Genomic DNA, 17,507 nt, shown 5'->3' with positions numbered 1-17,507 from the left:
ATTGATGGTCTAGACTCCCACGAGGGCATATCTCACCGCTCTCGCCTCACACCCAGTCCCCACGGGAAGCCCGTTATGGTTAAAAAGGAATTTTTTTAATTTATTTAACGTAAATTTAATTCTATTAATTTTGTAATATTATTCATTCGATTTATTCGAATCTTTAACCCAGCTCACACAGCGATAGAGACTCACAGTTCACAGGTCATTAATTCAATTCATTGAAGTTTGAGCTTCAATCGGGAAATCACTACTACTGCTACATATGTATATATATTTTTTCCTTGAGATTTTTCCGAGATGAAATATATCTAAAAAACTTTAATTATGCCAACTAACATGGAGGTAAAAATTTGGTTTCGATTGATCGTGTGACTTTTTTGTTTATTCCCTCTTCCTTTTTAAACAAAACCCTCTTCCAATGTGCCAAAGTGCCCCCTAACGAGCATAGGGCACTAATTTGGCTTAGGAATTCACTCTCAATCAAATTTTTGTTTTTATTTTCCGTAACGGAATGGTAGCGTCACGGCCTTTTATCCGTAGGTACCAGGTTCGAGCATTGCATTGCATTTTCACGTGCTACATTATATATTGCATTTTTCACCCGACTATTATACCAGACTACATAATAGTCGGTATTTTATACCCTACTATTATCAGGTGCATGAATAAACGGCCAAATAATTAAATTAAAACATATTTAAAAAGTTTTTAATGTTATTAACAACGAACGTATATATTAACGGATTTTTTTTACAGTCTATTTTTAATATTACACGGACTACCAGAGTTAAGTTATTAGCGCATACTCAAACCAACGCTCATAATTAGTAATAATTTAGTGGATTTACAGGAAAAAAAATTAATAATATAAGATGCTCATCAATAAGAAACGTATTTATTTAAAAATAGATAAATAAGAATAAACAAAATGCAATTAAATATAACAAAAAGAACTGCAGGAAGAATTCATTTAAAACCGAATCATTGCTATTACTACTGGCAATATCGGTTATATATGTTACTACTCTCGTCTATTGTTGTCAGCTGCAAACTGATCACGCTTCAATGCAGCATAGCGTTTTGTACGGGGTTGTGTATTTCGAATACGCCTTATTCAATCGAGGAAAAGGCTGCTATACTGAAAACTAATCTTGATTCTGGAGCCTTTCAAAAAAACACATCAAATATTCGTGGAAAAATCTCCGAATCCCGGTATCCCTGCAAATAAACGATTACACGATTCGGTTAAAAAATGGCGTACAACGAGGTCAGTTTCAAACGCAAAACGAAATAAGCGAACTTCCGTTAAAACTCCAGAGGCCGTAGCAGATATTCAAATCTGTTGGTCGAAGACATCACAACAAAGTAGTGTAAAAATACATATCTTACGTAAGATTCTTTACGAATTAAATTTGAATTTATCGTGTAACAAAAATACAACTTAAGAGAATGGACAAACTGAAACGTCTTAATTATGGCGACCGACGGACAGTTAGATCGGTTGTATTGCATGTCAGACGAGGCACGGTATATTTGGACGTGTTAATTCGTACACACCAGGAATTGGAAATGCTCACCCGAAGTTTGAACATCCGTTTTGCGATCAGAAAATCGGTGTTTGATGTGCTGTTTTTAGTAATCATTTAGAGAGGCCGATATGCTTTGACGGGCGATACTTTTTCGTTTTAATGTCTTTTTCTATATTGTCAAGGTTATTGCAAAGCGAGTGTAGGATTATGTCAAGTGAAGCGATAACGAATTGGAAAATGTACCAGAGAGTCTGTGCTGATAATTTATTAAAAAGGTGGTCCAGGAATGACGGTAGAAATAGACGAGTCATTGTTTTCAAAAAGAAAGTACAATAGAAATAAAATTCTTCAAAATCAGTGGGTATTTGCAGAGAAATTATAAATATAACTTCTTTCTTTTTCCTGTTTAGCCTCCGGTAATTACCGTTCAGATGATACTTCAGAGGATGAATGAGGATGATATGTATGAGTGTAAATGAAGTGTAGTTTTGTACAATCTCAGTTCGACCATTCTTTACCTACGCTCGCTAACCTTCTCATCCTCTGAAGCAATACCTAACGGTGATTCCGGAGGATAAACAAGAAAAAAATATAATTGCAATAGCTATTGAATTTATTATTTTAATAATCAAAACATTACTGTTAATTAGTCAAGGTTAGCGTGCGTAGGTTAAGTTTGGTTAGATTATATTTTATTTTTTTAAATTTATTTACAATTTAAAACTTACATGATCATCCGTCAGACCTAAGTCTGTCGACAGATATACTAAAAAATTATTATTACATTATTAAGTGGTTAATGCAATAACCAATTTTATGTAACAACTAAAGATATTATTAGTTTTATAATAATTATAACAGTAGTACAATTATAAAAATTAATTTAACAAAATTAAACTATATATTTAAAAACTAATGAACAAATTATTTCTTTAATATTTGTGATGTATTAGATTTAGTAACTAAAACTATATTCAAGAAACAAAACTATACTTAATTACAACAACGAATTACACAATTAATATCTTGTTGCAACAATTACATAAAGAAAATAAATAGTTAAGCTTTAACCATTCAACAATACATTATTTATTGATTTTCAATAATTATCATCATTAAAATAATAACTATAATCATGTTATAATTGTCTGGACTGCCAGTATAAATCCAACATGAATCCTGTTAGTACCTATTACGTTATAGTTAATGCCCACTCAATGAGAAGTTTTTTTAAATCATTTTTTTCATTTTTACATTATTGAGGTGATTCGGTAAAGAATTAAGTAATGCAGGAACAACGTACTTCTTTAATCGTTTACCTAAGTATTATTATATCTATCTGTGATAAAGCTCATTGCTCTCAAATTGTATCCACTTTCTACATTTACCCTGTATTCACAGTTGTAAAAGTTCTTAAAAATAATAAAGAATTTAAATAGACCTCTAGCTGACAGAAACCTTGTAAGATTATTTAAATTAGTGTCATAATTGTTATCAGAATCATAAAGAGCAATATCTTTGAGGACCCTATTTTGTATTAAATTTATTTTATTTATGAGATAATCTGCGGCTGATCCCCGTGCTGTCAAGCCGTATCGAATAACAGATTCAAACAAGGATGAATAGAGTAAGCGTTTACAGTGAATCGGTAATAGGGGTGAGATGTGGTGGAATTTCATAGCAACCACTCTTAAATTTTTACATATATGTTTTATATGGTGATCCCATCTAAAAAAAAGAGTCAAAATGTACACCCAAATATTTGTATTTGTCAGCATTCTGGAGATGTTCACAATTACAGTTTATCTGGTAATTTTTTATACAGTCACATGTATGACAAATAATTTTTATCAGTCTTTGGGATCGAAGATAAGGAGATCTTACATGTAAAACAGCAGTTTTTTTAGCGTTTAATAATTAGGCCTTTGTCATGAAGCCACTTTAATAGATTATTAAAATCTTCTTGCATTAAAAACTCTGCTTCTTCCAATCGCTTATGTCCAAATGCTAAAACACTATCATCAGCGTATTGCGAAAGACGTGAATTAGAGATCGCGCTAGACATATCATTAAAGTACAGATTAATATAATAACAAGCAATAATGCTTATATTTTTAATATGTAAAATATGTTAATATAGAGAATATTTAAAATGACCGGTATAAAACAGTGTGTTAGTGTGTTTCCTCTAATGTTTTATTCATCAATTATTATAAAACATGCTGTATTAAGTAAAAAATGAGAAAAAAGTGGGGAAGCATAAAACGAAAAACTACCGACCGGACTGTCAATAGAAAAGTTTACAATACAATTTTCGAAGTTTTCTACGCTCAGTTGACAAATAATGAAAAAGAGTACAAAAAGACGGGACAACGTGTCGCACGACAAAGGATTCACATGCACGGGTACATATGTGGCTTTTACAGTAGAACAACAAACTGTCAGCGGAGACCTCCGCGTTTCCCCAAGTTTCTAGTTGGGATTTTTTCCTTCGAGGCGTTACGAAGGATAGAGTTTACGAATAGAATCTCCATACGATCGATAAACCGAAGGCGATTATGTAACAAAAAATCGAATTCATTAACGACCACGTTTTACGTCAGGCAACACGTAGCATCATCGCTCCAGCAGAAAAGTGGATCGCTGCGTAGGGCGTTCGCTTCGAACATTTTTTGTATATATATATACATATATATATATATATATATATATGTATATATTAAAATAAAATTTCATTTAGAAAATTTGCGTCGGATGTGTGAGAAAAGAACATGCAGAGAAGACTTTGGTTTGAGTAAAAACACGTGGTTCGCGGATAGTAAACTATCGCTACAAAACATCGTGCTGGTTATAAACTGTCGAGCTCATAAATATACGACTAAGTTTTGTTCCAGAATCGGAAACGTCAAGGGAAGCGACATCAGATTGGAAAATCTACCTGAAAGAGGAATGTGTGCTGATCATTTATTAAAACGGCGGTTCAAAAATGACGGTAGAAATAGGCGAGCCCTCATTTTCAAAAAGAAACTACAATAGAAGCGGAATTTTTCAAAATCAATGTGTAATTGGAGGTATTTGCAGAGAAACACGTGATCGTTTCACGTGCGCTGTTCCGGATTGCACCAAAGGTGTACTTAAATCGAGACTATAACAGCACGCGTTGAAAGAGGATCAACAATAACGTCTGACAAACGGAAAGCCTTTCTAATTTAATTTTCAACGTTATGTTGTAAATCACTCAAAAAATTCACTCAAACACCAGATATAGATCATTTGTGGGCTTCTTCCAAAAAACGTAAAAGTGAAACCGCTCGACAAATGTCAGATTCATATTTGTGCGAATTCTTACGGCGTAATAAGCATAAAGATGAAGATTTATTTAATATTATATTACAACACATTAGTGAATTTTTCCGATGAAATTAAATTTTCTTTGTTTGACATATATTATTTATATTTCGGTCTAGTAAGGTGGTGTGTTAATTATGTTTGGCTCGGTTTTGTTAATATACGTACGATTCGTCTGTACACGGAATCAATATAATCTAATCAAACTTAACCTAAGCTCGGTTCGCTTGCTAACCTTGACTAATTAAAAGTATTGTTTTGATTATTTAATTCATAAATTCAGTAATTGTTGCTTAAAATCGAGTTGTTTTTTTAATGTGTAAAATATGATAATGTGGAGAATGGTTAAAATGACCGGTGTAAAACATCATGTTATTGTCTGGTAGAATTTAGAGCTAGTTTGGACTGTATTTTTTTGATGAGATGGTAGACGATGAAATGAAGCAACGCTATGTTCTTCTTGAATGGTTATATTTAATTTGTTATCACCCTTGATATTTTAATTGAATTACAAAAGTTACATTAAACTTAAGAATATATGACACTTTAGTCATACTTAAACTTGAACATTATCAAGAAACTATGAGTCCCCTTGGACTGAAATGAAAACACGACCCCATTAACATTAATTATCCATCCGGACGAAATGAAAATAATGTAATCGCACTGGGCAGGACTCTAATACTAGTACGAGCCCCACTTTCTGGTTAGCGCCAGCACACAGTAGATCGCAGCACCGGACGGCTCGACGTGGAACGGAACATTCTTTTTTCTAATGTTTCATTCATCAATAATTATAAAACATGCTATATTGAAGTAAATATTATATGAAAAAATGCGAAAAAAGTGAGAGGCGTAAAACGAAAAACCACTCAAAATAAAAAGGAATAGAAAAGTGCATTAAACCAGTCAAAAGAGTGATAACTTGAAAAATTCCCGGACTGTTAAAACTTTTTAATAATTATCAAACCGGTCATTGCATTTTCACACAGGCTACGAATAATTCATCTCATCCTCTGAAGCAATACCGAACGGAGAACCGGAGGTTAAACAAAAAACCAAACCAAATAGAAATTAAAAAAAATATATATATATAAAAGCTAATTCTGTTTAAGGTTTTCGACTGAATAAATCCATTTATCTTACAGTTTAAAAAAATATGTGCTAGTAATTGAAAAATATATATTTAAAAATATATTTAAATACATGCGTTTATTAAAAAAAAAAATAATAATTCGTACTAAAAAGTAAAAAATAGTTTTGTTTTCAAGAAAATTACTTTAAAAAAATGTCTATTTAAACATGATTAAAGAAAAAAGCGTAACTAAAAAAAACATAAGCTGGTAATTAAAAACATATAAAAAATGCTTTACCATTAAATCACTGCAAAATTTTTTATCCAAACATTGTACACTGATAATTTATGACAAAGAGCATTTTAACAATAACCAAATAAAAGGCCTACGGCATAGTAATCCATTCTACTGCTTATTATTTGTTTACATACATAACAATTATATTTTTAATAAACATATTTTAGGTTAAAATCTATCGAATATGAGATAACATGTGGTTTTTTTTATTTAATTTAAACTGACATTTTCATAAAATCATAGATAAAAAATTATGAATTCATTTTTTAAAACAAATCTACAACGGAATTTAAATTACGACAAAATATATTAATCGATATATTAAATAAAAGCGGATAATAATAATAAAAGTAAACAAGAGATAAATATTAAAAATCTGATGAAGACACCACATGATTTCCTTGTACGCCTATTAAGTTATATATCCACATTTTTTGCTGCACTTCATTTAAACTTATTTCATTTGAAAGTGAGATACGATCCTCGGACAGTTATACAATTCCTGAAATATTAGTTTTTATTAACATCAAATATTTATACAATTATGAATTCAACAATCTTACATGAAATATTAGGATAGAGTAAAAGTTCCTTTATTAGTCGTATTATTATACAACGATTCCCAGTCGCTATGTCAGATTGATATGGTCTTATTTACTAAACCGACAATTTGTTGTACGCGTAGGGGAAGCAATCTCCTCCACCAGAGACGTAGCCGCTGGAGTCCCCCTAACAGTGCTTTCGGCCTAGTAGGCTTGACGGCCTACGTCAACGATATGCCGCTGTCGGAAGGAGTCAAAACAGCTCTATACGCAGACGACACGGCATTTTAGTATGAATCCGGAAGTGTAGATTACGTGATCGAGAGACTCCAACGGCAATTGGATCTAGTAGAGCCGTGGCTCGATATGTGGAGAATCAAGGTCAACGGTGAAAAATCGGTAGCAGTGATGTTCACATACAAGACACGTGCTCCAGCCAGGCAGTTGGAAATTTCAGGATAGAAAATTTCCTTTGGGAAAACAGTCAAGTACCTGGGAGTAGTCCTGGATAAACGGCTTACTTTAGGAGAACATTTTAAATATGTAACCCAAACGGCAAAGACCGTCAGGGCCTCACTATACCCACTACTAAACAGTGCCAGCCCATATCCACTGGCGACCAAATTGCTCATTTTTCGGTTATATGTCCTGCCGATTCTAACATATGCTTACCCGGCATGGGGAGCTTTGTTGAACTCCACGCTTCAAAAGAAATTAGAAGCCGTCCAAAATATAGCGTTGCGGACGATATTTGGAGCACCGTGGTTCGTCAGAAACGTCACTCTTCGCTACGATGCGGGACTACACACCGTATCCGAGGTGGGGGTAGCGCAGGCACGCAGACTGTTCGAGAGAGCGGTCGGGTCCGAACACGGCATCACCTGCCGAGAGGACCGTACTTCACAGAGTATAAGAAAACGGCCTCATGCCGTATTAAACGAATACGGCCGGGCTTCAAGCGCTCTGGTCGGTCCGGCACGAAGTCCGCTAGCGCCAGGAGGCCTAGCAGTGAAGACGGAGTCGGACCGCTCGGAGAGAACCGCCTCGGCCGCTCCGGCGGAAGACGACCGACGCAGACCCAACACTGCGGTGCTCTGGGGGCCACCACTGCCACGCTGTAGCAGGACCCGACTGCCGCTGAAAGGAAGCCCGGTCCGATTCCAACGGACCAGTCGCAACTTCCCGACTACAGCCGAGCCGACATCGACGAAGACCAGCTTCCGGACCCGACAGCCCTTCTAAGGGCTATCTTTGAAAACCCACAAACGGCCTTTTTTTAGGCTATCACTCCACAAACTTCAAACATCCCTTTTCAGGGCTACCGTAAAGTTCTAAGGTGCCAAGTGCCGTCTATGTCATTCGACAATGATACAAAAAGTAAAAAATTACAGATATTTTGGGGACTATGGTGACATAGTGGAAGAGCGCAATGGAAATAAAGAGAATGATAACGGTGACAAAACAAGCTTTCATTAAGAATTGAGAATTAATATGTAGAAAAAGTCTACATTTAATAGTTAGGAAAGAGGTTAACGAGGATGACGGGGAAAAAAGAGATAGATCGGATTGAGGTTTTTGAGAAGTGGGTGCGGATATGGAGAAAGATGGAAGAAGTAAGATGGACGGATAAAGTGAGGAATGAGGATGTAATGAATTCAGCATTAAAGAAGAAATAGACTTATGCGGGAAGTACACAAAAGAAAAGGAAACCGGTTGGGACATTTGGTAAGAGGAAGTGGAATCTTAAAAAACACATCGGAAGGGATCAATTGAAGGCGAAAGGAAGCGAGGAAGAAGAAGGATGGAGTTAATCGATGAGGTTAAAATTAAAAACTTAGGGGGACGAAAAGAAGGCTTGGGACAGAGTTGAAAGAGTGAAGGTTGATGGACAGGGTTGATGGCCTAAGAAACTTGCCGCCAATCAGAACAGCAGATGATAGTTATTTTAAGAATTATTGCCATTAAGATAATTTCTGTTATATTTTGTGCTAATATCACTGCAGTTTCTACGTTGAGTACTGCTTACTTATCTTAGCTCCATTCTTTTATTATATGTTAACGCGTTTTTGAGCCATTCCATTGTCAAAACTTAATGTACTGGTACTTTTAAATCTGTTAATTTTTATGTAGCGTTTAGTCAAAGCCCCTCCCTTTATTTGATATCAGATAAGGCCAGATTAGGCATGACTTCAAATATAGGGAGAGGCGTTGACTAAACGTTATATAAAGATTAACAGAAATTTAAAAGTACTAGTACAATAAGTTTTGACAATGAAGTGGTTCCGAAACGCGTCAACATATAATAAAAAAAAATGAAGCTATAAAAAAGGTAAATAGTATTCAACATAGAAATTATTTTAAGACTTTATTAAAATAATGCATTCAAACATTTTTCGTATTAACATTATATTTAGTCGTATACTGGTCGATGAAATAATAATAATTAAAAAAACAAAAAACAAGTCTCTAGATTCTCACGAGTACACGTGGTTTCAACAGGACAATGCTACGGTTCATACAGCCGAAAAACACTGTGAATTTCTAGGATCGGTGTTTTAATTGATTTAAGTTTAATGGTTTTAGTGATTTCGAAAGGATTGTGGCCCCCTCGGTCTCCTGATTTATCTCCTCCTGACGTTTTCTTGTGGAAATACCTTAAGGATAACGCTTACAAAACTCATCCTCACACCGTTCACAAACTGCAGGGCGAAATCGAACGATGTATCTCTGCAATTCCTCAACAAACATTACAACATGTGTCAAAGAGCACGCAACGTCGTATTCAGTTACGTATATCACATAACGGAAGCCACTTTCAACTATTATTGTGACTTACTCGTTTTCGTATAAGGTTGCATCACTTTTTGAACACTCTGTAAGTTAACTCGAGTAAAAGATACTGTCACCGATAAAGTTACATTCTCTATTCTTAGTTACACCCACCTTGTGGCGACTCTGGTCGGGGAACGTAGGACCACTCTACGAATCTAGCCCGTTGGGTTTTACCAGAACTCCTCTTATTACGGTCATTTAATTTTAGGTTTCGTTTTCGCTTAGGTTTTTTGAACATCTCCGTAGTTAAATCTAATGTAACACTTCCTTCTTTTTTCCTGTTTAACCTCCGGTAATTACCTTTCAGATAATACTTCAGAGGATGAGTGTAAATGAAGTATAGTCTTGTACAGTCTCAGTTCGACCATTCCTGAGATGTGTGGTTAATTGAAACCTAACCACCAAAGAACACCGGTATCCACGATCTAGTATTCAAATCCGTGTAAAAATAAGTGGCTTTACTAAGACTTGAACGACTCGACTTCCAAATCAGCTGATTTGGGAAGACGCGTTCACCACTAGACCAACCCGGTGGCTTTAATGTAACACTTTTTTTCCTTCTCTCTACTCCCCTGGGCCGGTCCGACTTGTTGGCATTACGCCACCCAGAGGAGTGTCTGATTACTCTAACAGACCTTCCCACCTACCGGCTATATACCAGCATGGTAGGTCGGCCTGCCGGTCAGCTCTTTTGAGAGTTCTTTATTGTTTTTGACCTTTTTGACACCACGCCATACCAGGTACGTCGTGGCGTGATATCGGGTCTTTTATTCTACTCACCTAATCCTAGTAATCTCTTGGAGTCCTCAGCGGTTCATCAAAATCGACACACCTCAGCATGCCGACTCTCCCCGCTGAGTGTATCCGCTCTTCCCTTCACTCTAACTAGTATCCCAAGTTCCTTTCATCCACGTTCTTTTGAGATATCACATGTCTCACAAAATCAGCCATCTTCTTCCATTGTACTTCACTTCTTAACATATGTCTTATTATCTCGCGTGGGCTCTTTCCCACACACAATACCCGCATTGTCTCTAAGAATTGACCATTTATTACACTCCAAGAACGTACGTTCAACATCGTCCAGTCCCTCACAGTACATGTATCTTGGCTCTTCCCGTCTATCCACCTTATGCAGGTAGCTATTAAAATTCCCATGTCCTGTGAGGAACCGGGTCATGAAAAAGTCAGTTTCACCATGCCGTCTCTCTATCCAGGGTTTAATATCTGGTATTAGTGTCTTAATGTAACACTTAAGTCTGCTAAAGTGTACTTGATCTACCGTATTTTTTCAGGCTCATAAATTCACGTTATAGTTACAACCTATTGTTATCCTGTTTCCAAATGATACCGATGTATTTATATCTGAAGATATAAACTAAATGGCATAAGAAAACTCCATTTCAGTCATTAAAAAAAAGAAAAAAAAGTTATTCATCGGATCCTTTGTTTTTCAGTTACACGTATCGTTGCTAATCGCAATTATAATACTCCAATCGTACAAAAATAATAGTATTTTTTTATGGTCCATAGCATAAATTTCTGTACATCTTGTTGAATTAAAGACATTGTAATACTATCGTTCGTCTATAATAAAATCAAATCCTACTGCTTCCCTTTAAATCGTTTTAATAAAAGGCTAAAAAAAAAACATTGTTCTTTAATATAGGATAATTAAAGAGCGTGCGGGTGACAATTTTGAATATAGTATAATTTTGTTTTTCAAGTTTTTTAAATCTATTTAAACATATTTGTATAAAAAAAACCTTAAAACCTACTACAATACTAATTAAACAATTGATTAAAAACAAATTTTTAACAAAGTTTTCTTATGTTAAACTCAAAGAAGTGTTATTTTTTACCCCCAATGTTTTGTCGTTTTACGTCGGATATCTTTGAAAATAATAGAGATACAGTTCCGGCACCCATTTTTTAAAAATATTTGCAGGTCAAAAGCCATAATGAAAAACTAAATTCGGTCCTTAATTTATCTTCCTAGAATTTCAGGAAGTCTTCATTTCCCCGAGGGAACCGAAATCTTCCGCTAGCCGTAACTCGCTAACGAAGCGTTTTCGGGTATATCTTTATATGAACGTTTTTCCTATTTTTTGCTATAGAATCAGTTCCCGCGAGATTACCGCATAGTCTTGAATCACTCTGTATATATATATATATTTTTTGTTTTTTGGTTATTCAATTTTTTTTCTTTACACATTCTCCTGTTAAGTTTAATATAAGTTAAGTTTAAATTTCAACGAGTTACGTTTTTGAAAAACGAACTTTACTTATTACAATTAAATTATTACAAATGGTATACATGTAATCGTAAATAATTAACTGTTAACATCATTATGTATATCATTATAGGACGATATAATATCGAACGAGTCTAAGACTTTCATATAACGATATGTGTTGTACAGGTCCAGACTTAAGACTTCAATAGGATGATGTGAATCGAACGAGTCCAGGACAAAAAGTAAATAGTTATTCTTACAATTAGAATAAAGAAGACAAAGGTTACAGCTGCATTACATTCTTTCTTACGGTAGCTTTTCCTGGAAACTAGGGATAGGCTACACACGAGGCTTATAGAATGTAATGCATTATCTACTGTCAGGCTATTCTCAGTAATGTAACTTATATATAATATATATATTAGTATGAAAAAATTGCAAGATATTAACTTTTGTAACAAAAAACAGTATAAAAAGAGATCGAATTCAACCATGAGAAAACAGATCAATACATTAACATGACATAATTACAAGCAAAACGTTTAATATTTATTGCAGAATTATGTATGTAATATTTAATTTTCATTATGTATAAAAATTTTATTTTTCTTAACATATATCCTTTCAGAATAAATATATAATTATTTTAACAACCATTAGCTACAATAATTGATTGGTCTTTGTTAACAAAGAAAAAAAATTTTAATCAAAAATTTAACCCGTTATGTTTATTCTTTTATATTTATCTAATTTGTTGCCAATTTAATTCCGATCGGTTGCTAATTAATAATTTAACATTTTTAAAATTAAATTTAAGAAAAAAAATAATTTTTCTTCTTTTAAATGAAAACAGATCTTTTTCTATAAAACGCGTACGTGAAATACAACAGTGAAAATAATAATACAAAAAGGTTTGATTTATTAACTTAATTAAAAATATAAAAGAATAAGATTATAAGGGACTTACCCATTTATCATGCGTTTATTTAAATAAATATCGCGGTATCGAACGATATTTCAAAATGTCTTCATTAAGAATAAAGTAAAACTACTTATATTATCGGTATAAAGGAAAATTTCGTTAAGGTATATGTTCCGAGAACACGAAACAGATAGAGCGACGATTGGTCGAATGGGAATACAAAAAAACAGGAGGGGTCGGTATAGCGGATCAACAAGGAAAACACATAGAAGGGAGCCCCCTCCCACAATATAACAGCACGCTTTTAGGAGATATTTACTTTAATATACCAAAAAAGGAAAATAAATGAAATACTATTGTTATTATCATTCCAAAATTAAAAAAAAAAAACAACAAATATTTGCTTAGCAGGCTTTTTTAATCTTTATACCCCTAATTATTTATTTAAAGGAAATGATGAAATCATTCATTTCCATAATTACACTATTAATTATATACTTTACGCGCCCTGACGTTTTTATCATATAATATATATATATATATAGGGACAAGGGAAGCAATTTTAGGCCTCAGATTAATAGTAGAAGGAAGATTAAAGAAAAACATACCGACATACTTGGGGTTTATAGACCTAGAAAAGGCATTCGATAACGTAGACTGGAATAAAATGTTCAGCATTTTAAAAAAATTAGGGTTCAAATACAGAGATAGAAGAACAATTGCTAACATGTACAGGAACCAAACAGCAACAGTAACAATTGAAGAACATAAGAAAGAAGCCGTAATAAGAAAGGGAGTCCGACAAGGATGTTCCCTATCTCCGTTACTTTTTAATCTTTACATGGAACTAGCAGTTAATGATGATAAAGAACAATTTAGATTCGGAGTAACAGTACAAGGTGAAAAGATAAAGATGCTACGATTTGCTGATGATATAGTAATTCTAGCCGAGAGTAAAAAGGATTTAGAAGAAACAATGAACGGCATAGATGAAGTCCTACGCAAAAACTATCGCATGAAAATAAACAAGAACAAAACAAAAGTAATGAAATGTAGTAGAAATAACAAAGATGAACCGCTGAATGTGAAAATAGGAGGAGAAAAGATTACGGAGGTAGAAGAATTTTGTTATTTGGGAAGTAGAATTACTAAAGATGGACGAAGCAGGAGCGATATAAAATGCCGAATAGCACAAGCGAAACGAGCCTTCAGTAAGAAATATAATTTGTTTACATCAAAAATTAATTTAAATGTCAGGAAAAGATTTTTGAAAGTGTATGTTTGGAGTGTCGCTTTATATGGAAGTGAAACTTGGACGATCGGAGTATCTGAGAAGAAAAGATTAGAAGCTTTTGAAATGTGGTGCTATAGGAGAATGTTAAAAATCAGACGGGTGGATAAAGTGACAAATGAAGAGGTATTGTGGCAAATAGATGAAGAAAGAAGCATTTGGAAAAATATAGTTAAAGAAGAGACAGACTTATAGGCCACATACTAAGGCATCCTGGAATAGTCGCTTTAATATTGGAAGGACAGGTAGAAGGAAAAAATTGTGTAGGCAGGCCACGTTTGGAATATGTAAAACAAATTGTTAGGGATGTAGGATGTAGAGGGTATACTGAAATGAAACGACTAGCACTAGATAGGGAATCTTGGAGAGCTGCATCAAACCAGTCAAATGACTGAAGACAAAAAAAAAAAAATATATATATATATAGTAGCCAGCTCGTCTAGCCAAAACCTGAACCCTCGGGGCTCAGTTCAGCCCAACTGAGGGCCTCTCGGGACCAAGAGACCTACACAAAGGCCGCAGACCTCGTTTCGCTCGCCATTCCCAATTTGCCAGGGGGGCCGGCGCCATGGACACCCGCAGAGCTTACTTCGGACGCCATTCCCATCTACCCAGAGAGCTCCATCCCCTGGACCACCGCACTGTACGTTAATATACATTTCCGAATAACCGTAATCTGTTAGATAGAGATTGTACCTGATGCATGCAAAAGTTAGCCTTCAACTTACTAACAGATACCCGTCTGAATTTTGAAAACCGGACCATTGTTTGCAGAAATATTATAAGAGCACTCCACTGTACCTCTCAAAACAGCGCCCCCAGGGGCACCCCGTTTATTACCGGGCGATGATCGGTCTAGCCTCACACGACTTGTTCCCATATCACCACTCTAGCCTCACACTAAGCCCATTATGTTAAACAGAAGTTGTTAAGTTTATTCAATATTATTTTATTTAACGTAAATTTAATTTTATTACTTTTGTAATATTATTCATTCAATTGATTCGAATCACTGAATTTAAACCTAGCTCGCACAATGGTAGAGACTCACAGTTCACAGTTCATTAATTCAATTCATTAAAATTTGTGATTTTTTTTTAAACCTCCGGATCCTCGTTAGGTATTGCTTCAGAGGATGAGATAAATGTGATTTGTAGCGTGTGTGAAAATTCTAAGTCTGATCGTGATTCAAACACGGTCAGGGTTGGAGCAAAGTTTGTGCTACAACCGGCTAATTTCCACTGCTACATATATATATATATATATATATATATATATATCATATGTGTATATATATATTTTTTTTTCGAGGTTTTTCAATATAAAATATATCTGAAAACCTTCTCAATCATGCCAAAAAACATGGGTAAAAATTTGGTTGGGATTGATCGAGTTGTTTTTTTGTTTATCCCGAACAAACAAAAACCCTGTTCCTCTTTACATAATAATATATATATATATATATATTTCTTTTTTTTGTAATAAATAATTCACTCAAGGAATTTTCTTGATTTTTACAGTCTAGTAGCAATGAAAAAAATACTACTTTAAAACAAAAATTAACTTTTTATGGCAGCTGAAATGTAATGCACACTGTAACGTAACGGGAGAACAAAATGTCGCAGAAATCGAACAGATTCTGCCAGTGTTTCTGAGTCGTTATCTAGACGAGAGAGGTAAATTCCTTTTCAATACTGCGACGGGAGACAAAACTTTATCGATATTTACGACCCATAAGAAAAATGGCAGATCATGAAATACCGGGCTACGGTTCGCCGCAATAAAAGAAAAATCAAAACTTTTTTTGGCGGTGTTCTGGAATTCCAGACGCGTGTACTACTATAGAAATTTCACTTGGCATATGAAAAGATAGAGTGCGTATATGCCGGTCCAATAGTAGCCTTTTTCTCCCATCGGTGAGGTGGTTGTTATGTCACTAAATGTAATGTTTAAACTGAAAAACCTGCAGTTAATATTTTATTTATTTATCTTATTTTATGGGAAAATGTTGTCGGATTGTGTCTTATATTGTAAGTATTTAGTCCGATGCGATTTTGAAATATCTCTGATTTAACTTCTAATAAACATTTAAAAAAAATAACTCACCACCCAGCACTAGTATCCAGATCGCTGTCATTTGTATCGCTTTCGTTGTTTTCATTTAAACATATTTTAAAAGATTCCACTGCGTATTCTAAAATAGCTAGTTCGGTTTTATATTTATCTTGGTTTATTATTTATAGATTGCTTTGTTATATAAAAATTCATTTCAATGGCGTACACAGAATTTTGTTAAGGGGATATCATTATTAAAATTGTTTACAATTGACATCGATATTTTAAATTTCGTTTGTTATTTTATTATTATTATTATTATATCATGTTACGATATATTTATTTTACAATGTTCGAATATAATAGATTCATAAATACCCTTTCTTTCTTTTTTCCTGTTTAGCCTCCGGGAATTACCGTTCAGGTATTATTTCAGAGGATGATATGTATAAGTGCAAATGAAGTGTAGTCTTGCACAGTCTCAGTTCGACCATTCCTAAGATGTGTGGTTAATTGAAACCCAACCACCACTAAATAACATCGGTATCCACGATCTAGTATTCAAATCCGTATAAAATTAAGTGCCTTTACTAGGACTTGAACGCTGGAACTCTCGACTTCCAAATCAGCTGACTTGGGAAGACGCGTTCACCACTAGACCAACCCGGTGGGTTTCATAAATTCTCTAGTAAAATCTTCTATAACGTATTTTTTTTCACAGCCTTAAGCTAAACATCTTTTTTAACAACTTTTAACATCTATTTGGTTTTGTATAATAAAAATGCTTCTGCCAGTGTCAGATGCCATTATTACACTTAGGCTACACAATAATCATATATTTTAGTCAACGGCTATTTGTATATGATAGGTAAAACACTTTACATAACATATAAAATCCATGGAAGCGATCAAATATAATGAAATAAATTTAGTTTAACACAACATGTCAATATGAAACTCACTGAGGTTGAAGAAGGAAAATGGAACTGATGAATCCACATTATATGAAGGAATACCGAATATCAAAATGAAACGACTAGTACTAGATAGGGAATCTTGGAGAGCTGCATGAAACCAGTCAAATGACAATAGAAAAAAAAATTCATTTTCGACATTAGTTATCGAGCACCTGTACTTTGGCTTAATACTCTCTAAACGGTGACAAATGAAATTTCTTTACCGTTCTATGCCGTTTAAATTATAATCTTCATGAAAATGCTTTGTCTTGTAGGTCCTTTTATTTTATTACCACGCTTGAATTCACACGTATTTATTTTATTTTCCCACAGGGTTCTTTGACTTGTTTTTCTGCAATTATTTTTTTAGTTTTTCCAGTTACAATACACTCTTTTTCCAAATCCCTTAGGATTTTTAC

General features: G+C 34.2%; 1 protein-coding gene across 1 annotated transcript in view; it reads right to left on the bottom strand.

Moving 5' to 3' along the window:
- LOC142332517 (uncharacterized) overlaps positions 1–17,507 on the bottom strand; it is a 103,723-nt gene that overhangs the window by 40,815 nt on the left and 45,401 nt on the right. The gene's annotated exons all lie outside the window — the stretch shown is intronic.

This window comes from Lycorma delicatula, chromosome 11 (genome assembly GCF_047948215.1).
Source record: "Lycorma delicatula isolate Av1 chromosome 11, ASM4794821v1, whole genome shotgun sequence".
In the NCBI taxonomy this organism is placed as follows: domain Eukaryota; kingdom Metazoa; phylum Arthropoda; class Insecta; order Hemiptera; family Fulgoridae; genus Lycorma; species Lycorma delicatula.
The sequence above is the reverse complement of the archived record's forward strand: the minus strand, read 5'-3'. Positions and strand labels throughout refer to the sequence as shown.